Here is a 22762-nt window from a genome sequence, read left to right as displayed (position 1 = left end):
GAATAATCATTTTTGTCTTGGTCGGAATATAGTCAAGTTTATTATCATCTGATTGCACAAGTACAACCCCATTAAACAGCATTCTCCCGTCCTCGGTGCAAAACCTGCAGCCACACAACCGGACATAATACACATACAGACAAAAAATAAGTATTCATGTATAAAAATAAATAAAGAAATATTGTTTTGTAAATATGAGAGCCTTGGATGGTTAGTGTGAGCAGTTCCTTTGGTCATTCAGCATTCTCACTGTCCGTGGAAAGAAGCTATTTCACAGCCTGTTAGAGCTGGATACTCTTGTATTTATTTCCTGACAGAAGTAGCTGAAGGATTTTGAGTGTGGGGTGGTCGGGGTTTTTAATGATTTTGCGAGCCCTCTTCAGACAACGATCCTGGTAGATCACGTCGATGGGGCGGTGGGGGAGGTGGTGGAGGGAGACTCCAGTGATTCTTTTGTCTACTCTAATGGTCCTGTAGATTGACTGCTAATCTGTTTCTCTGCTACAACCATACCACAGTGTGATGCACCCGGTCAGGACACTCTCAATAGAGCTCCAGTAGAAGATGAACATGATGGTGGCCAGTAGCCTTAACCTCTTCAGATTTGAAAATCTAAGATTTGACAGGGATCCGAGACAGGAAAAAGGCTGAAGTCCTGTTTGTTCAGGCCAGGTTGGAAGGGACAGTATGACTTGCATTGGATCAAAAGGGAGGCTGCAAATTCTAGGTTTATTGCAGTGGGGTATTACTTTAAATGTAAAACATCTCAGCTGCAACTGGATAGTCCATTCCAGAAATCATATATGGTTTTTTTATACATAGCCACTGCATTCTAGGAAATTATTCCCATTTTCCCAGAACGCATGCTATATAAAAAGGTCTGAACGGGAATGAGGGTGCCATTCCTGTTCTGATATTTTACCTTCTAGACCAGGGGTGTCAAACTCAAATTCACAGAGAGCCAAAATTAAAAACTTGGACTAAGTCGAGGGCCGAACTAAATATTTATTGAAAATTTTCAACAACATCTGCAGGTTTTCTCTTCTTTCAACATATGTAATGTTAAACTTTTTTCTTATTAAAATAAATGTTTAATAATAGTTTTGGATAAACTCTTTCCAGAACCATTAACAAATGAGAATTAAAATATTCAATAAATAATATTTCCTATAGAGGATTTGTCAAATGTTGCTAATGTGCTGTCGAATAGTAAAATCTGAGGGCTATTGAGAATGTGGGAGAATAACATGATTCCTGAAACAATCAAATGGGTGATTGATTGTGGGCATGAACTCTAGCAGGGTTATTTGCCATGCCCTTTTTCCATTGGTACAGATATCGTTTGATTTACACACTTTTCAAGTTTTATGCCTAATGAGCTTGTATCCAGGTGCAGGACCATTTTTAACCAGGAATATATTTATCACTGTGACATGAAACTATTGGAAGATCGTTTTATCCTGAGATTAAAGTTCATAATCCTTACTCAGGCCTGTGTGTGGGAGGACAGGGTTTGCGGGCGATCGGGTTGGACAACGACAGTGCGGGGGCATCGGCTCTCGCTGCAGGGCGGCATCTCGGCGGATCAGCGGCCCCGTCACTGTGAGTCGCGGATCGGCCTGCGGCAGGGAGGGGGAGTGGGCAACGGTCCTGGCGAGGTCAGGCCCGAGGCCTCCGGTTCCGGGCGCTGGGAAGCGGCCTTGGCTTCCCCTGACACCGGCCAGGCCCCAAAACCAGAGTCCACGGTGAGACCCTGCAACGTAAACAGAGGAGGTGGGGGCGATTAGCAGGCTGACGCCAGTGCATTCTGGGATTTGTTGTATTACTGTGCATGCGCTATACTGGTGCGGCGGCCAGCGGGCCACCTCTAATACATTTTTGAAATGATCTTGCGGGCCAATTATAATTATTGGCCCGCGGGCCAGAGTTTGACATGTGGGTTCTAGACCCTTAGTAAATTTCCCAAAATGCCTGCAGTCTAAAGTGAACTGCAGGGATTCTGTCAACAATGGGTTAATGAATAGCACATCTCGACGATGCGCATTGAAAGTCTCGCCTCTTTAATTACCACACATTCAGAATGCCTGTCTAAACTCACATAAGGAAACAAAGATTTCGTGGTTTAGTCGTTTGTGTGTGAACGACCAATGATGAGATGTCGGACATTCTTCAGACCAGTAAAATCACTCAAATTCTATCTTCGAAACATAATAAGTCATCCGTGGATCATCAGGCAGAAAGACACCAACATCAATCAAGATTATCCAGGGTTCCCTTAACAGGAGGAAGAGAAATAAAGGATGGTGATTCATTATGTTAGTTGTTAAATTAAGATTGCTATCTTATTTTTTATTCTCGAAACAATTCATGACAGTAAAAGGAATTTTGTTTGTTTCTCAGCAGGTGGTCATTGTATGATTAACGCTTTGTAAACTTAGGTATGTGCTTTCAAGTTCAAGTTTCATCTTTATTGTCATGTATACCTGGTAGAGTGAAAACGTTTTGTTGCCTGAGTGGTCCAGCCAGCCAACTCTAACATGCATGCATCAGTACAATATAGAAGAAGAGGTGCTCATTACCCAGTGTAATGTTAGAGTGAAAGAATGTTAGTACACAGCCAAGGGCAGCATGACATCACTATCTGAATTCCAATCAGAAAGTCAATTGCTGCAGAAAAAAATGTACTTGAAACTACTGGTGTGTGATGTCAGCACCCTTGAATCATTTCCCCAGTAAGACAGGGGGAAGAGAGTGTGGCCAGGGTGCAATAAGTCCTTTAGTGTGAATCCTTGAGGCAGCATGAAGTGTAGCTGGAGTTGATGCAAGGGTGGAAGGTTTATGTGATGTTCTGTGCTCTGCTCACCACAAAATGTACACAAATAACCTTAAAAAAAATCTGGAGTGTGCACTTTAATGACATGTGAATTGTTTGATTACATATTCAAAACTGTGGAGCACATGACAAGTAAAGGTATAAAGTGTCTTTGACCCAAACATTATGGAGGGCAAGCACTGTATCACATACAACCCTGAGATTGTTTTTTTCCTATGGGCCAGGCAGAATTTCTATTTATTGATCTCAAGATAAAGATAAGCATACAAAAGAGAAATGTGAACAAAATGACTGTGAAATATGGGGGAAAAAAATCAGTGACAGTCAATGTACAAAGTAAGAGTCTTTAAATGAGACTGAGTTTGTTGTCTCGGTGTCTGATAGTGGAGGGGTAGCAATTACTCCTGAACCAGGTGGGCTTCTAGTGTCTGCAGTCAAAGGACTCACATCAGGCTGCGGAATGATTCAAGACTGGCTGAAAAGGTACCAAGTCTTGGAAACGGGAAGTGAGAGGGTGCCAAAGCCATTGAAGGCTTCCTGATCATGTCGGAGGAATTTACACTCCCCTTGTCCTCTGGGTGCTAGGGAACTAACAGTACCATTTTTCATAATACTGACTTTCCTTTAACCGCACAGTTAAATCGATATTCTGTCCAGGATATAGTGGGGAGTCTATTCACCATGATGGTTTCACCCATTAAGGAGCCTTAACTCCAATTTTCCTTAATCTCTGATTGTATATATTATCCCCACGAAGAGCTGGTCGATTTGTTGTCATTGGGGTAATGATAATTTTGGAGTCATTTCATTCTGCAAACTCAACTGTGCACTTATAGGTATGAGTAACCTTTGAGCTTTCATCAGCAATTCAAAAGATTAAATCATGCTTTGCAGAGGAAATCAGCTTTAGTCGTTAGTTGGTTACTCTTGTGGCCCATGTCTTATTGAGGCATTGTTAGAATAGAACCTCAGATTTAAGCCAAACTGCATTCCATTCCCTCTTTTTCCCACCAACATATGGCACTGATTCCCTCTTCTATTTTCTCCCTATTTTATGAAACCCTGAACCTCAGATCCTCTTATCTCTGTAAACCTCCAACCAAGGGTTGATTAGGGATAGTTGACATGGCTTTGCAACTGGAAGGTCATGTCCACAAATCTAAGTGAGGTTTTTTGAAGATATGACTAAGAAGGTTAACGAGGGCAGAGAACATTTAGCATATTTTTTTTTAACAGTTAGTGCAATGTTATTATAGTGACTCGGGTTCAAATCCTGTGCTGTCTGCAAGGCACTTATACGTTCTTCCTGTGACCTGTGTGGGTTTCTTCTGGGTGCTGCCTTTTCCTCACACTCTCCAAAAAACATAGGCTTTGTAGGTTAATTGGAGTATTTTCGCAGCATGGGCTTGTGGGCTGGAAGGGTTTGTTACTGTGCTGTAACTAAAAATAAATTTGGACAGGGATGGGATTGGATTTGAGGGATATGAGTTAAATGCAAGCAGATGGGACATTTTGGTTGGCCACTCACTCCCTAGCCTGATGACTTTGCCATTTCCTCTATAAAAATCACTCCACAAATGAACATCTGATCCTTATAGACAGCCTCATCTCTCAAACTTATCCCTAACCCCAGGACTTGCACTTCCCAGACACCCTCTCTCCAAACCCAACCTGGACCTCAGATCCCTCCACTAAAATGCCACCCATCAGACTCTTGATCTTGATCTAAAGCCAACAACAACCTAAAAAACAGATACTTCCTGACAATTTCCTCATGAACCCAAGCATCTGACCTGATCCTTTCAGATGATTTCAGATGGCCGTTGTGTGGAGAGTATAGGGCGAGGTCAACCCATGGAAAGGTGCTGGACCAGATAACATTCCTGGCAGAGTGCTCAGGGGATGTGCAACTCAGCTGGCAGATATTCTCACCGATATACATAACATTTCCCTGAGAAACGCCGTGGTCCCAACGTGCTTCAAAGCCATCACCAATGTCCCCATGCCAAAGAAGTCATCTGTGTCCTGCCTCAATGACTACAGCACTGTCACATTCTCGTCTTCTGTCATGAGATGCTTCGAGAGGCTCATCATGGGGCACATCAAGCTCCTGCTGCTCCTATCATTTGACCCCCTGCAGATCGCATATAGATCCAACTACTCTATGGACAATGCCATCGTTATCACCATCACCCACCTGGAAAATAAGAATACTTATGTTCAAATGCTGCTTATTGACTTCAGTTCGGCATTCAACACAATCATACCTCAGTACATGATAGGAAAGTTGACCCTGTTGGGTCTAAACACGTCCCTCTGCAACTGAATTCTTGACTTCCTGTAGGGAAGACCTCAGGCAGTCCAGATCGGAAACAGCCCTTCCAAGACCATCACTCTGAGCACGCGGGATGGGGGAGGGGAGGGGGGGAGGGGGAGGGGGTGGCAGGGCTGTGTGCTTAGTCCACCACTGTTCACTCTGCTGACTCATGACTGTGAAGCAAAACACAGCTTGAACCACATCATCAAATTTGTTCACAACACAACCGTGGTGGGCATTATTAGTAAGAATGATAGGACAGCATACAGAGATGAGGTGCAGTCATTAACGTACTGGTGCAGAGCCAACAACCTGTAGCTGAGCACTAATTAAACAAAATTAATGGTTGTCAACTTCTGGAGGGCCCAGGGTGGATCACTCTCCACTGACCATTGATGGCTCTACCATTGAGATCATCAAGAGTATCAAGTTTCTTTGAGTGCACGTGGCACCTTAATACCAGCTCCATAGCCAAGAAATCCCAGCAGTGCCTTTATTTTCTGCGAAGGCTGAAGCAAGTTCATTTCCCACCCTCCATCCTCTCTACATTCTACAGATTATATATAGAGAGCATTCTGAGCAATTGCATCACTGCCTGGTTTGGAGGTTGTACCTCCTCAGACCATAAGTCCCTGCAGAGGATAGTGAAGTGAACAGAAAAGATCATTGGATGCTCTCTTCCTTCCTTGATGGACATCTACACCACTCGATGCATGCAGAAAGCAATAAATGGCTGTTTTAAGTTGTCTGCTGTCATGTCTCGAATGGGGCTTTGAACATCAACTCTCCAATCAGATGTGGGTTCAGTGCCAGTATGCCAAAGCTGACATTTATCATCTTAGAACCATAGAAAGTTACAGCACAGAAAAAAGGCCATTCAACCCTTCCGATCTGTGCCAACCAATAAAACTAGCCAGTCCCATTGACCTACTCTCATTCCATAACACTCTATACCACTCCTATGCATGTATTTATCCAATTTATTTTTAAAACTCAAGATTGAATCTGCATTCACTACATCAGATGGCAGCTCATTCCACACATCTACAACTCTCTGAGTGAAAAAACTTTCCCCTAATGTTCTCCTTATACCTCTCCCCTTCCAGTCTAAAGCTATGACTTCTCGTATTTATCTCCCCCAATCTAAGTGCAAGCATCCTACTCACATCTACTCTGTCTATACCCCTCATAATCTTATAAACCTTTATTAAGTCTCCCCTCATTCTTCTTTGTTCCAAGGAGTATAGTCCTAAACTGTTTAATCTTTCACAGTAACAACTCCTGAGGACCTGGGAACATCTTATAAAATCTTCTCTGCATTCTTTCAATCTTATTGATATCTTTCCTGCTGCTGGGTGACCATAACTGCACACAATATTCTAAGTGTGGCCTCACCAACAATGACTTGAATAACTTCAACATAAAAGATATCTTTTTAACCCTGTCCACACATGACACCACTTCAGGGGAAAATGTATATGTATTCCCAGATCTCTTTGTTCCTCCACACTCCTCAATGGCCTACCATTTACTGTGAACATCCTTCCCTGATTCGCTCTTCCAAAGTGCAACACCTCACACTTATATGCATTAAATTCCATCAACCATTTACTAGCCCAATTTCCCAGCTGGTCCAGATCCCTCTGCAAGCTTTGAAAATTTTCCTCACAGTCCACTGCACCTCCTATCTTTTTGTCATCAGCAAACTTGCTGATCCAATTCACCATATCTAGGTCATTTATATAGATAACAAACAATAATGGTCCCATCACAGATCCCTGAGGCACACCACTTGACACAGACCACCAGTCTGAGAAGCAACCATCCAGCATCACTCTGTTTTCTTCCACCAAGCCAATTTCAAATTCAGTTTGCAACCTCTCTATCTATACCTAGTGTTCTAACCTTCTGAACCAATCTCTCATGTGGAACCTTGCCAAAGGCCTTACTAAAGTCCATATAAGCAACAACTACAGCCTTTCCCTCATCAACCTTCTTGGTAACTTCCTCAAAAGACTACAAGATTTGTTAAACATGACCTACCTTGCACAAATCTATGCTGGCTGTCCTTAATGGGTTGATAATGGGCCAAATATCTATATATCCTATCTCTCAGAAATTGTTCAAATAATTTGCATACCTACTTATGTCAGGCTCACTGGCCTATAATTGCCTGGTTTACTTTTGAAGTCCTTCTTAAACAGTAGGACAATATGAGCTCTCCTGTGACTAAGGACATTTTGAATATATCCACCAGGGGCCCTGCAATTACAGCACTTTTCTCCCTCAATGTGCAGGGGATATCATATCCAGTCCAGGTGATTTGTCTACCTTAATTCATTGCAAGGCAGAAAGCACCTCCTTCTCCTTAAACTCCATATGTTCCATGACACTTCTATTTGTTTCCCTTCCATCCTTATTCACTATTACAGTTTCCTGCAGGTAATTATATGGATTGTACATGGATTGTATATAGTAATTGGCCGGTAAAGGCACGGGCTGGCCCACCCCCTGATGACACTCTCCAATGGAGTCCTCCCCTGTGGCCTAAGCCATAAAGGTCGAGCCACCACTCCCTTCCCTGCTCATTGTCCTTGTGATTATTGGGGCAAATAGCTAGAGGTGGATCCACAAGTCCCAGGTGCATTGGAACTCTTTAAACAGTGGATCAGTTGTTTTAACAACTTTCTTGAGGCCACTGCTGAAATGGTCGACTTGGATGAGAAGAGGCTGAAAGTTCTACAGGCAAAAGTCGGCCAGAGGGCTTTCTAGGCCAACAGAAGCTGGTGACCTACACCGAGGCGATGGCTGAGCAATGGGCAGTATACAAGCCTAAAATCAACAAGATCTACATCCGCTACCTCCTGACGTCTAGAAAACAGGAGCCTGGTGAGTCGATGGAAGAGTTCGGTTGAGGCCTGATCACACTGGGGAAAGACTGTTTGGGGTACCCCATGGTCCCTGTGCCAGGAGCCCAAAGCATGGATGACCTGGTCTAGGATGCTTGTTTGTCAGGGTTGAGGTCGGATTATATCTGACAATGTCTTCTTGAGGAGGATCAACTCCCATTGATGATCCAACTGGCCAGGACCTTAGACTCGGCCCAGCACCACGCAGAGTCAGTCGAAGGCAGAAACGGGCCTATCCAGTATGCACCGCTATGAGGGCCGCTATCCTGGGAGTTGTCGTCGGGGACGGCAGACCCGACCGCGGCTGCAGTGGCACCAAGATCCACAAGATGCCACTTCTGTGGGCAGGCAAGAGACGTCTCTGCCCCGCAAAAGGAGCTACCTGTTCAGGCTGCAGGAAGAAGTGTCATTATCAATGGGTCTGCAGGTTCAGAGCCCCATCCCAAAGCAGCACAGCGTGTATGGCCGAGGAGCTTCCAGTTCCTGCTGCATGCGTGGTAAGGTGGCACCATCTTACTCACTTCTGCCCCCATCCTCTACGTAGCGGCGGCCCTCATCGATGATGTCACTTCTGCCCCCAACAACACCACATCCGCCTTCTTCATCGAAGTTGGCAACATGGTCAACATAGAGGCCCCCATCTTGGGCATCGGTCCTTCCCACTGATGATGAAGATGTCACACCCATCCTGGCATCGATCACCTTGAACCAAGCCAGCCCTCACCTGATCACGAACTCCATGATGCAGATCGAGGTGAATGGGCACAAGTCAAGCTGCCTCTTCGATAGCGGCAGTACCAAAAGTTTTATCAACCCCAAAGTGGCCTGTATACTCTTAATACCCATTTGGCTGATGACTGGATCAGTGTCAATGGCGGCGAAAGACCAGCAAACTTGTATCCAGGGGTACTGTGTGGCATCTCTGACAGTGTGGGGGGGGGGAGCGGGAATGTTATAATGACTTTTTGTTATTGGTCATGCCTCAGCTCTGTGTGCCGATCCTCCTGGGCCTCGACTTCCAGAGTCAGTTCAGGAGCATGACAATGACGCTCGGGGGCCCCCAACCACTGCTTATTGTTTACAACCCACAGCTTACGGACAACCCCCCCAATTGAGGTTGCAGCCTCGGGCACCGACCTGCAGCCTCACCACCCTGTGGGTGCCCCTGTCACTATTTGTGAACCTCACCCCGGACTGTAAATCGATCACCACCAAGAGCAAGCGCTACAGTGCTGAGATTATGGCATTCATCCGGGCCATGGTTAAGCGACTCTTGGCGGAGGGGATCATAGCCCCTAGCTCCAGCCCATGGAGGACACATATCCTTGTGGTCAGAGGGGCAGTCAAGTCCCGGATGGTGATTGACTACAGTCAAACCATCAATTGCTTCACCCAGTTAGATGCATACCCTCTACCCCGGACAGCCGACTTGGTCAACAAGGTAACACAATACAGAGTCTTTTCGACCATTGACCTCAAGTCAGCTTATCATCAACTCCCCCTATACGGGCTTCGAGGCCAACGACAAACTTTTTCACTTCCTGTGGATGCCTTTCGGTGTTACTAGTGGTGTCTCTGCTTTTCAGAGGGTTATGAATCGGATGGTGGAGGAGCAAAGCTGACGGCGACATTCCCATATCTCGACAATGTCACCATTTGCAGCCACGACCAGCAGGACCACGACACTAACCTCGCAAAATTGTTATGTGTGGCCAAGACACTCAACTTGATGTACAATAAGGACAAGGGTGTGTTCAACATAGAATGCTTGGCCCTTCTCGGATGCGTCGTGGCACATGGTGCCATTGTCCCAGACCCCAACCGCATACGTCGCCTTATGATCCTCCCAGTCCCAAACACACTAAAGGCGCTGAAGAGGTGCCTGGGGCTGTTTTCCTATTATGCACAATGGGTCCCCAATTATGCCGATAAGGCCCACCCCCTGATTAAATCCACAACCTTCCTATTATCGGCGGAAGCCCAAGCTGCATTCTATCAGATCCGAGGGGACATCGTGAAGCCCACGATGCATCCCGTGGACGAGTCCATCCCTCTACAGGTGGAGAGCGATGCCTCTGATTTCACACTGGCCGCTACGTTAAACCAGACAGGCAGGCCAGTAGCATTTTTCTCCCACACCCTGCACGGTCCTGAGGTGCGGCACTTCTCAGTCGAGAAGGAGGCACAAGCGATTGTTGAGGTGATGTGCCACTGGCGACATTACCTAGCTGGTAAACGATTTATGCTGCTGACAGACCAGAGGGCTGTGGCCTTCATGTTTAATACTAAACAGCGGGGTAAAATCAAAAATGACAAGATTCTTAGGTGGAGGATCGAGCTCTCCACCTATAATTACAACGATCCCCCAGATGCCCTATCCTGGGGCATGTGCACCAGCACGCATCTTGACCGCTTCCAGGCCCTGCACGACCTCTTCAATAACCTGTGTGTGAATAAAATACATGGACAGATTTCATTGGGAAAGTCATACTATAGTGAGCAGTTTTCATTCTGCAGCCTTATCTTTTATGTCACTTGAAAAGACATCCTTTTCAATCAGACTTTGTAACCAAGATAGCGTAGGGTGAAGACGTGGGAGCCTATTTCTCCTCAGCTAGAAAGTTCAGAACCTGAATTTTAAAAACTTAATACATGTTTGAAAACTTTATAAAACGACTGTATTTGATATGAGAAGAAAGTTGATTAAGAGAAAACAAGTTCAACATTCGAAAAAATTACATTTTAAGAAGTTGGAAGAGTTGGAAAAAATGGGCCTTACTGAAGATTTGAAGCCTCGAACTCAAGTGGAGATGGAGGCGAAGAGTCAGCGACCCATATCGGCAAGGTTGGTTACAGCAATGGCATCTTCTACGCGTAGAGTGACGCAAAATGGCGCCACTGCTGCCGCGTGATTGACGATGTTAAGGAATTCCTGCGACGTTCGTGGATCAGCTGTGTTGGCCGCGTCGAGTAGCGCAGCCGATCGTGGGGCAGTGGAAAGATGCAACACGTCCTTTGCAACTGTGTCCTTAACACAGTATGCGAGAGATGTTCCAAGGACGGCCTACCAGCGCTATGCGGTCGCTGCAGTGACGCGGGCAGCGGTGTGCATGCATGAGACTCTCGAATGGGTGAGAGCTGTGGGGGCTGCCACTCAGCGTCGAACTGAGGAGCTCAGCTCGACACTGAGTGAGGAACAGACCTGCAGCCAGCCTGAAGAAGTTCAGGAAGCTGAGATACAAAAAGAGATGGAAGAAGAATTAGAACATTATTTGGAAGCAGAAGACAATCAATTATTGTTAGCTGCAGCTAAAGTGAAAGGTACTCCAATATCTTTGAAAGTACCTTCACTATATAATTCTCCCAGCACTATGAGTCCTATGCCCCCTTCTGATATAATGCTAGTGTTGGAAACTATAACAAAACAAAATGAGAGTTTGATGGATTATGCTTCTACTAGTTTTCAAAATGTTGACCAGCAACTTTCCGACATCAGACTTAAAATTACTGATATGTCTGATGAAATTGCTTCAATGAAAGTGGATGTTAGTAAATGTTTGACAGCAGTGGATAAAGTCGAAAACAAAATTAAAAACGTGGAAGATAGTGGATCAAGTGGAAGGAGCGGTTGCCGGATGGCAGATTTGAGAAGAATTTTTTACAGAAGATTCTTTAGAAAATCAAATTCGGCGGAATAATATAAAAATAGTGGGGTTACCAGATGGTTTTGAGGGAGTAAATCGTACAAAGTTTTTTAAGAATGGATTGTTGAAGTATTTGGTCCAGAATATTTTCCGGAGGGTTTGGAGATAGAGCTCATCGTGCATTAAGAAAAAAAAAACATTACCAGGGCAACCACCCAGAGCTGTTTTAGTGAGGTGTTTGAGGTATCAAGATTGTGAGATGATTTTATGTGCAGCGGTTTTACGGGCACATATGAATGGTCCAATGGTAATTCAAAATAGTAAGGTTTTTTTATGCGGATTGAATCAGAAGGTAGTTATGAAACAGAAAGAGTTTAATCCTGCTCAACCTGTCTTATGGAAAAAAGGCTATAGATCTACTTTTAGATATCCAGCAATTTTAAAAATATTTTATGGGCAATACCAATCTCAGTTTTTTGAAAATCCACAGGCAGCTGTAACCTTTGCTAATTCTTTACCAGATTCTAAGTTGACACAGGAATTTGCGTTGAAATCGTTGGTAGTGTTGGATAAAGCTGGAAATGGGAAAGTTGAGAAGAAACTGGAAGTTGAACAATTGATGGATTTCCAAGAAGAAATTCCAGAAGCATTCAATAAATGAAGGGTTTCTTTGCTCTCTGGCTGGAGAGAGGATGCTATCCCAGCTAAATCCAAAGTCATCAGCCACTGTTGGTAGTATAATAATAAGGCGGTTACTGCAATGCAGTTTTTTTTTGTTAGGGAGGGTTGAAGGGGATTTTTCTAGAGGGATTTTTTTGTTTAAGGGTTTTTTTTTCTTAGTGAGTTGTGAGAGATTGGGTGCCATTATATAGATTGTAATGAGTAATTTAAATTTTGCAACTTTTAATGTTAAGGGGTTAAATCATCCGATAAAGAGGAAATGTATCTTAGATTATATTAAGAAATTAAAAATAGATATAGCATTTTTGCAAGAAACTCATTTAACAGAAAAAGAACATTCAAAATTAAAAAGAGATTGGGTTGGACATGTAATTTCGTCTTCATTTAATTCTAAAGCTAGGGGGGTGGCGATTTTAGTTAATAAGAAAATATCTTTTGAGGTAGATTCTTTTATTGCAAATGCAGGAAGAGTGTTAATTGTTAATTGTAATTTTTTTTCTGAAAATTGGACTTTAATGAATATTTATGCACCAAATGAAGATGATGAGGCTTTTATTTCAGAGGCATTTTTAAATCTGAATCAGTCAAATGGGAATGTATTGGTGGGAGGAGAATTTAATTGTTGTTTGGACCCATTGTTGGACAAATCTCCAAAAATTGTTAGAAGGTCTAAGATGGCAAAAAGATTGCTTGAAATGATGAAGGATTTGAATTTAGTGGAAATTTGGAGGAAATTAAATCGAACAGAAAAAGTTTATTCATTTTATTCAACTCAACATAATTCTTTTTCTAGAATAGATTTATTTTTGATTTCTGCACATTTACAAGGTAGATTTAATTTAGCAGAATATAAAAGTAGATTATTGTCAGATCATTCATTATTGCTAATTAAATGTTCAGGTACTGAATTGGTTGAGACAGCTTATCGATGGAGGTTTAATGAAATGTTATTGAAGAGGTCAGACTTTGTTAAATATATAAGAGATCAAATTAATTTTTATTTACAAATTAATCAAAATTCAGTTCAAAGTAAGTTATTTCTGTGGGATGCTTTAAAAGCATATTTAAGAGGATTAATTATTAGTTATACTACAAAGATTTTTAAAAAAACAGTCTCAGTAGAAAGTTCAAATTTGGAGAAAGAAATTGAAGGTTTGGAGAAAAAAATGACAGAAAAAATGCACAGAGGATGATAAGATACAATTATCTAAATTGAAATTACGCTATAATAATTACAAATGTATAAATATAAGAAAATGATACTGAGGTCTAAGCAACATTATTATGAATTGGGGGAAAGAGCACACGATTTTGGCATGGCAACTTAAAACTGAGTAAGAATTGAGGACAATTAATGCTATTAGGAAGAATGGAGAAATTACTTATAAATGAAAAGATATTAATGATGATTTTTTAAAAATTTATGAAAATCTGTATATATCAAAAGGTAGTCAAGATATTGATCAAATTGATTTATTTCTGGATAATTTAACATTGAACAAAGTAGAAATAAAGAATTTAGATATTTCATTTACTGAACTAGAATTGAAGGAAGCTTTAAAATCGATGCCTAATGGGAAATCTCCTGAAGAAGATGGTTTTACGGTGGAGTTTTATAAAGAGCTTAATGATTGATTATTTCCGTTATATAGAGATGCTTTGAAACAAGCAACTGAAACAGGTGTATTTCCAGAATCTTTCTCAAGAGCATTGATTATAGTTATACCCAAAAAAGTTAGAGATCCTTTAAAAGTATCACCATATAGACCAATATCATTATTAAATATTGACTATAACTTGGTGGCAAAAGTCTTGGCCAATAGGTTAATGAATTATTTACCAAAACTGGTTCTTATTGATCAGGTAGTTTTTGTTAAAGGTAGGTATTCAGCAGACAATAGAGTCAAGTTGATTTCATTAATTAATGTGGCAGAACAATAAAATAATCAACCAATGGTTATATCTTTAGATGCTGAGAAGGTGTTTGATCGTGTTGAATGGAAATTTTGTTTAAAGTATTGTAAAAATTTAATTTTGGCCCTGTTTTTAGAGTTTGGGTTAAGGCTTTATATGCAGGACCTACAGCAAGGGTGTTAATGAATGGTCAGATTTCAAAATCCTTTAATTTGTCTCGTTCTACAAGACAAGGTTGCCCTCTTTCACGTGCTTTATTTGCTTTTGTGATTGAACCTTTACCTCAGGCAGTTCGACAAGATTTAAGTATTATGGGGAATTAGAGTGAAGGAAAATGAATATAAAATTAATTTATTTGCAGATTATGTTTTGATATACGTAACTGTCCCAAAGATCTCATTAAATTCATTACAAGAATTATACAATAAATATGGTAAATTATTGGGATATAAGGTTAATTGGGAAAAGTGTGATATTTTAACATTAATGGAGGAAGATTATAAAGACTGAGACAAATTACTAAATTAAGATGGTCAAATAAAATTAAATATTTAGGAGTAGTTGTAAAAAAATTATAATGATTTGTTTAATTTAAATTATGTACCTTTATTAAATAAGATTAAAATTGATCTAGATGAATGGAAAGATTTACCATTGACGTTCATTGGAAGAGTGAATTGTATAAAGATGAATATTTATCCTCGAGTACAGTATTTTTTTCAATCTATTCCATGTTTGATATCGAAAAACTTTTTCAAGGAAATAAATCAGGTAATTAGGTTATTTTTATGGAAGGGTAAATTATCAAGAGTTTCCTTACAAAAATTGACTTGGAGTTATGAATTAGGTGGCATGCAATTACCTTGTTTTTATAATTATTATAAATCGGCTCAGTTGAAATTTATTAATAGATTATTTGACACTGAACTATCTTCTAGATGGGCGAAGATAGAGATGGATCAGATTTTTGAAGGTAATATTAAGTATTTTATTTATAAATGAAATTCTTTATTGTTACAAGAATTGGATTTGCCAGTTTTACGACAGATAATGAATATTTGGTACAATCGTAATTAAATTATAGGGTTTAAAGGGATGATTTCAATAAGATCACCAATATATCAGAATAAATTAATTCCTTTTTCATTGAATAGTCCTTATTTAAAGGATTGGAAAAAATAAAGGAATAGTTAATGTTATAGATTGTTTTGAAGCAGGGAAGTTTTGTTCATTTAATAGATTACAGGAGAAATATGGTATTGTGTCAAATTCTTTGTTTGCTTACTATCAATTTTGAGATTTTTTTAAAGAAGAGTTATGCTAAGGAAATAAATTTGACAAGTCAAATGAAATTTGAATTAGTGATTGAAGATAAAAGTGAAAAAGGTTTTACTTCTGATATGTATGGATTGTTGCAGGAAAAAATGGAAAAAGTAAATATGTATAAAATTAAAGAGAAATGGGAAAAGATTTAAATATTGTATTGGTAGAGGAAGAATGGTCACAAATGTGTGTTGATAGTGTTACAAAATTAATTAATGTGAGATATAATATGGTTAATTATAATTTTTTGCATCAATTATATTTAACTCCTGAGAAATTGAAAAGATATGGGTTTAGTATTACAGATTTATATTTTAGATGTAAAGAACAGATAGGTACTTTGTACATTCAGTTTGGTAGTGTAAGAAAATTAAATATTTTTGGGAGGAAATTATAAAATTTTTGAGAGATTTGTTTAAAATGGATATTTGATTGGACCCAAGGTTATGTTTATTGGGATATGATAAGGCCTCACTTGTCAATTTAAGAATGCCTAAACCATATTTAGCTTTTTTAAAGTTAGCTTTAGCAGTAGCAAGAAAATGCCTAGCTGTTACATGGAAGAATGATGTACAATTAACTTTGCAAAGATAGCATAATGAATTACAGTCTTGTTTGCATTTAGAAAAATTAACATATAATGTGAAAAATAATAATTATTTTTTAATCGATATGTGGATATTATATTTGAAATGGATGGCTATAGAAATTAATAACTGTAATACATTTGGCACACCAATCAGGGAATATTGGTTTTTGTTGTTAGCTTTTGGGGGGAGGGGGAAATTTTTCAGTGTTTTTATTTCATGTTATAGGAGGCAGGGGGGGAATGGGTTATAGTAATTTTATGTTTGTGTGTAATTTGAAAAATTAAATAAAATTTAAAAAACAACTTTGTAACCAGCAAGAGCCTGCATTCTCTCTGCTCTGTGCCTTTCTCCATACAAACTTATTCTGGATTGATCCAGCATGACGAGTGAGATGTCATGGGAATCACATATTTCATTATGTTTAGGGAAGCCATTCTGTCATACGAGTTCATAGTCTAATAGTGTCATTCCCATTCACTCATTTATCACCCTGTCCCTTTGTGTCCATTTGAATCTCCTACCTACTTACCAACAGCAGCAGCAATATAAAATGACACAGCTCTCTCTCAACCTACATATCTTTGGAATGTGGAAAGCAAATGGAGCACTGATGGGAATCCCACATGATGACAGGAAGAATCCGCAAACTCCACCCAGACATCATTGGAGGTTGAGACTGAAATCCAAGCTGCCAGAGCTGGGAAACAAACAGCTCAACGAGCATCCCCATAATTTAATATGAACTTCGACCAGATGTACACTGAAGCAGAAATGTAATTATCTTGCTTGATCTTGCTCCAGGCTGCACTTCACACACAAGGGATCAATCTTAACTTTTAGGATATTAGAGCCTTCAGCTCTCTGGTGTTTAAAGTTCACTAAATTCATTGGAGCGACTTCATCTCCCAACATCGAAGTACTTGAGACGGCAGAGGCCGACAGCATCGAATCCATGCTGCTGAAGATCCAACTGCGTTGGGTGGGTCACGTCTCCAGAATGGAGGACCATCGTCTTCCCAAGATCGTGTTATATGGCGAGCTCTCCATTGACCACCGAGACGGAGGTGCACCAAAGAAGAGGTACAAGGACTGCCTAAAGAAATCTCTTGGTGCCTGCCACATTGACCACCGCCAGTGGGCTGATCTCGCCTCAAACCGTGCATCTTGGCGCCTCACAGTTCGGTGGGCAGCAACCTTCTTTGAAGAAGACCGCAGAGCCCACCTCACTGACAAAAGACAAAGGAGGAAAAACCCAACACCCAATCCCAACCAACAAATTTTCCCCTGCAACTGAGTCAGCCTGTCCCGCATCGGACTTGTCAGCCACAAATGAGCCTGCAGCTGACGTGGACTTTACCCCTCCATAAATCTTCGTCCGTGAAGCCAAGCCAAAAAAAGAAATGAAAAAGTGAGTATTCAGTAAAATTTTATGCCAACATGCAATGCCCTTCATATCTCTGCAGGTGATTGTCATGTCAAACTAATTGATGCTTGCAGTGAACTGAGATTCACTGGTTATGTGTTGTCCTGATGGCTGGCTCCACTCCCATCTACCCATAATTAACCCTGGTTTCCTGCTTAAACCTTGAGCCCTTCTGAAGACCACTGTAAAACCCTACCCTCAATTATAAGCTAATAAAAACATGTGTTCTCCCTTTAGTTGTGAGAGCTTTTATTTGTGCTACAATTTTATTGGCTTATATCTCTAGAAGATGGAAGTGCTACTCAAGCCAGATATGCTGCTGATAGACCCTCTAGCCCTCAAGGCTAGACTGTTTCCAGACCCACCTGAATATGACCAGAGATGTCTTCCACACCGATGAACTCAGGAGGTCTGCAATCGTTTTGAGGGTAGAAATGAAAGGGGATGCGGTCATCAGGGATTGCTCTACATATGACTCTGCCGTTGAGGATTTAAAGGCTCGGTACCTGAAGGCACAAACCAAGGTCCTAGCGAGGCACCAACTCGCTCTATGTTGCCAATGGCCAGGAGAGACTATTGATGATTACCTGCTGGATCTGTGGACGCTTGCCAAGAAGTGCAGGCATGACTCGGCCACAGGCCATGTTCAGCAGGCAGAACAGATTCGAGATCCTCTAGTCGCAGGGGTCCACTCGAGAGTTGTGAGGCAGCAACTGTTCGAGTTGGGTAAAAAGGACCTGGCTAGTCACATTGAACTGGGCAATTCGCTGGAACAGGTCAAGCTCGAGACCGACGACCTCGAAGCTAGCGAACTCATTTACCCTGGATAGCCCTTCCAAGGTCCGGCAATTTCCACTACCCCTCCTCTAACGACAGCTGCCTCTCATGCTAGAGAGCACTCCCGTGTAAGGGAATGGTTCTTCTGTGGTAAGAGTCAACATTCTCGCTCACAATGCTTGGAAAAAGACTCCAGCTGTGACAAGAGGAGTCATTGGTCAAGGATCTGGTGCACAAATGAGAGCCCAGGGAAGTCCACGGCCTGCACGGCTCCTGGATATGATTTCAGCTCCAAGTCATCTGCACCGAATTTGCCTGAACCCACTTGCTGTGCTAAATACTGAAGGAGGGTTACAGTGAAGAAATGGTGTGAAAGGGCTTGTCAGTCATCATGCCGTGACTCAAATTCAAATTCAGCACCTTCATCATCAGAGGAGGAAGGAGGGTGGCCATCTTGCTGTGCCACGAGGTCGATGCCATCTTACCTGTGGGTAACTCATGACAGTGAGGGCCACTGGACTGAGGAATATGGAGTCTCCAGGGTCCTAGCCTCAATGGTTCTGGATCAGGACAAACCTCACCAGCTCAGCAACGCCATAGGGACTGTGAAGGTAAACAGACATTTCACTAAATGCCCAATCAAGACGGGCTCTACTGAAAGCCTCATAGACTCACAGACTGTGCAAGAGTAGAACCTAAAGATGTATCCTTCCAACTATCGCATATTCCTCACCTCTCATTCACCCTCTACCTGTATTCATGAACATTGTATAGTACATTTGTCATTTGAAGGGGGGTATTCTATAAAACACATCTGTCTGTACTTAATGAATTGAGTGCTCCAGTGCTGTTGGGTCTGGACTTCTTGTGACACCTTAAAAGTGTGACCTTGGAGTATTCTGGTCCCTTCCCCTCTGTAATGGTTCAGAACAGAGGGCCTCTAAAGTCGGAACCCACATACAGCCTCTTCACACTAAATATCAAACCCCCCTCTCCTCTTCCTGAATCTGTCCCCAGACTGAAAACCTATTGCTACCAAGAGCAGGCAGTACAACACAGCAGACCAAAACTTCATAAAGGCTGAGACATAATGTCTACTCAATGAAGGTATCATCGAACCTAGCACTAGCCAGTGGAGAGCGCAAGTGGTGGTGGTAAAAGAGGAAAACAAGTCTAGGCTAGTAAATGACTATAGTCAAACAATTAATCACTTCACACTCCTGGACGCCTACCCTCTCCCTTGAATCTCGGACATGGTGAATGATATTGCGCAGTATCAGGTCTATTTGACCATTGACCTGAAAGCTGCTTATCATCAGCTGCCAATCTGTTCCGAGGACGGTCCCTACGTGGCATTTGAGGCAAAAGGTCTTCTCTATCAATTCCGTATTTCTAACAGGATTTCTATCTTCCAGAGGTAGATGGACAGAATGCTGGATGAGTATAGGTTGAAGGCTACCTTCCCCTACCTTGACAATATCACCATCTTTGCCATACCATGGAGGATCATGGTGCCAATCTTCACAGCAAAAGCCTTGAACCTCACTTATAACTCCAGTAAGTGTGTGTTCAGGACCAATGTCTGGTTATCCTTGGCTATGTGATAGAGCCAAGGATAACCGACCCTGATAGAATGCCCCCCTGCTAGAGCTCCCTGTTCCTAAGACCAAGAAGGCTTTGAGGAGATTCCTGTTTTTTTTTCATATTATGTCCAGTGGTTCCCTCAATATGCTGATAAGGTTTTCCCCCCTACTGAAAGCCACTACATTTCCTCTCTCGGCTGAAGCCTAAATGGCTTTTAACTACATTCCAAACCATATTGCCAAAGTCACCATACACGCAGTGGAAAGCGATGCTTTGGACTTAGCCCTGGCTGCTACCCTCAACCAGGTGGGCAGGCCAGTTGCATTTTTTTCTCGGACGTTGCAAGTCCATGAGCTCCTAAACCCCACTGTGAAAAACGAGGCTTAGGCCATTGTAGAACCCGTGAGGCACTGGAGACACTACTTGGCTGGTAGAAAATTTACACTCTGCACTGACCAGCGCTCGGTCGCATTTATGTTCAATAACGTTAAGAGGGGAAAAATTAAGAACAAAAAAATTGCTAGGTGTAAGATCGAGCTCTCCACCTACAATTATGATATCACCTATTGACCAGGAACGCTTAATGACCCTCCAGATGCCTTATTCAGAGGAATCTGTGCCTTTACACACACTGGCCAACTGTGGTCTCTGCATGGCTCATTTTGTCAAGGTGCACAATCTGCCCTACTCCATGGTGGTTATCATGGAAATGACCAGGTCTTGCCAGGTATGCACGGAGCGCAAGCCACATTTCTACCACCCTACAAAGACGCACCTAAGTAAGTCATCCAGACCCTTTGAACGGCTCAGTGTTAATTTTAAGGAACTTCTCCCCTCCATGAATGGGAACACATTTTACCTCTCTATCATTGTTGAGTACTCCCGCTTCCCATTCACCATTCCATGTCCAGTCACGTTCACTTCATTAGTCATAAAGGCCCTAGATTCCATTTTCACCCTGGTTGGGTATCCCAGATATATTCATAGCAACTGGGGCTCATCATTCATAAAGGATGAGCCACATCAATACGTGCTGGCAAGGAGCATTGCATCCAGCAGGACTACCAGCTACAACCCCCAAGGGAATTGGCAGGTTAAAAAGGAAAACTTCACGGTCTGGAAGGCTGTCAAGCTGACCCTGAAGTCAAGACACCTTGCAGACTCACACTGGCAGGAAGTCCTACCTATCATGTTCCATTCCATCTGGTCATTACTATGTACTGCGACCAACGCTACTTCTCATGAGCCCCTATTCAATTTTGAAAGAAGGTCAGCATCGGAAACTACACACCCAAACTGGCTCACTACTCCTGGTCCAGTTCTTCTCAGGAAGCACGTGAGGAGAAACAAGAGCGGCCCCCTGGCAGAAAGGATGAAGCTGCTCCACGTCAATCCCACGTATGCCTATGTGGAGTACCCGGATGGCAGAAAGGACCCTGTCACCATCAGGGACCTGGCATCTACTGGAACAGAGGGTTCATTGCCTCAAGTGCCCTATAAGCTCCAGAACCCATTCTTGCCACCCCCAGCTAGGGCCTCAGGGAATCCAGCTCAGGAGAAAATTGCATTCCCCTCCACCTTACAGCCAGAAACCCAGCCCACCTCTCCTCCCTCACAAGGGAGCCCAAGGCCCTCCAGTGCTAAAGCTCTCCACCAGGATCTCCAGACTCCAGACTGCTTAAATCTGTAAATTTGTAAATAACTATATATTTTTCAATTTTTTAATCTTTTGAATCTATGTTCTCCGTCTTCATCCACAGACCCTAAATTCTGCTGGAAGGGGTGAATGCAGTGAACTAAAATTGACTGGTGACGTATTGTACTGCTTGGCTGGCTCTGCCTCCATCTACCTATATATAACCTTGGTTTCCCACCTAAACCCTGAGCCCTTCTGAAGACCTCTGTAAGATCCTACTCTCAATTACGCTAATAAAAGCATGTGTTCTCCCTCCAGTCATAAGAGCTTTTATTTGTGCTAGAATGCTTCAATTGTCTAATAAGTATATGTGTAATATGCATAACATTGTTATTATATTTAAGTATGGGTAGCATGATTAGTGTAGAGGTTAGGGCAACGCCTTTAAGCGTCAGATATTGAGACTTGGGTTCAAATCTGGCGCTGTCTATAAGCGATTTGTACATTCTCCTATGTCTGCATGGGTTTTCCCCAGGGTCTCCAGTTTCCTTCCACCGTTCGAAACATACTGACAATGCAGGTTAATTGGGTGTAAATTGGGGGGCACGGACTTGTGGGCCGAAATGGCCTGTTGCCGTGCTGTCTGTTTACATAAAGCATAAATGAATGGACAAATAAATAGATAAATAAATAAATAGGCAGATTTAAAAAAAGATATATAGACAGAAAAGCAGTTAAAAATATATATATATATATACATAAATTCCAAAAGCCTGTTTAAAAGAAAATGATTTCCTTTGTTGCAAGAGTCTTCCTTTCTCCATTACTCCGTTGAGTTCCAATTCCACATTCTGATTCCATTCTTTAACTCTTGGTTGTATTGCAAATGTTTTGAATATTGTTCCATGGAACAACTGTGAAGGACTGATCATGGGAGAGATGAAGAACATTGTTTGGCTTAATACAATGGTTTTCAAACTTCTTTCCACTCACATTCCACTTTATTGAATTCCTATGCTATAGGTACTCTGGGGTTAGTAAGGGATTACTTAAGGTGGTATATGAGTGGAAAAAACATCAAGGACCACTGGTTTAGTACATCCTTCTGAATTGAAGTAAGACTAATAGACA

At 41.9% G+C, this 22762-nt stretch overlaps 1 long non-coding RNA gene across 1 annotated transcript in view; it reads left to right on the top strand.

Annotated features, from left to right (window-relative positions):
• LOC138757081 (uncharacterized) overlaps positions 1 to 21928 on the top strand; it is a 70273-nt gene extending 48345 nt beyond the window's left edge. The window contains exons 3-4 of the long non-coding RNA XR_011353329.1: positions 15237 to 15271; positions 21756 to 21928. This is a non-coding gene — a long non-coding RNA (uncharacterized lncRNA). The remainder of the gene's footprint in view (positions 1 to 15236; positions 15272 to 21755) is intronic.
• Positions 21929 to 22762: the final 834 nt, after the last annotated feature.

The sequence above is a fragment of the Narcine bancroftii genome, chromosome 1, assembly GCF_036971445.1.
Source record: "Narcine bancroftii isolate sNarBan1 chromosome 1, sNarBan1.hap1, whole genome shotgun sequence".
Classification (NCBI taxonomy): Eukaryota; Metazoa; Chordata; class Chondrichthyes; order Torpediniformes; family Narcinidae; genus Narcine; species Narcine bancroftii.
This window is presented reverse-complemented; position numbering and strand designations above follow the sequence as displayed.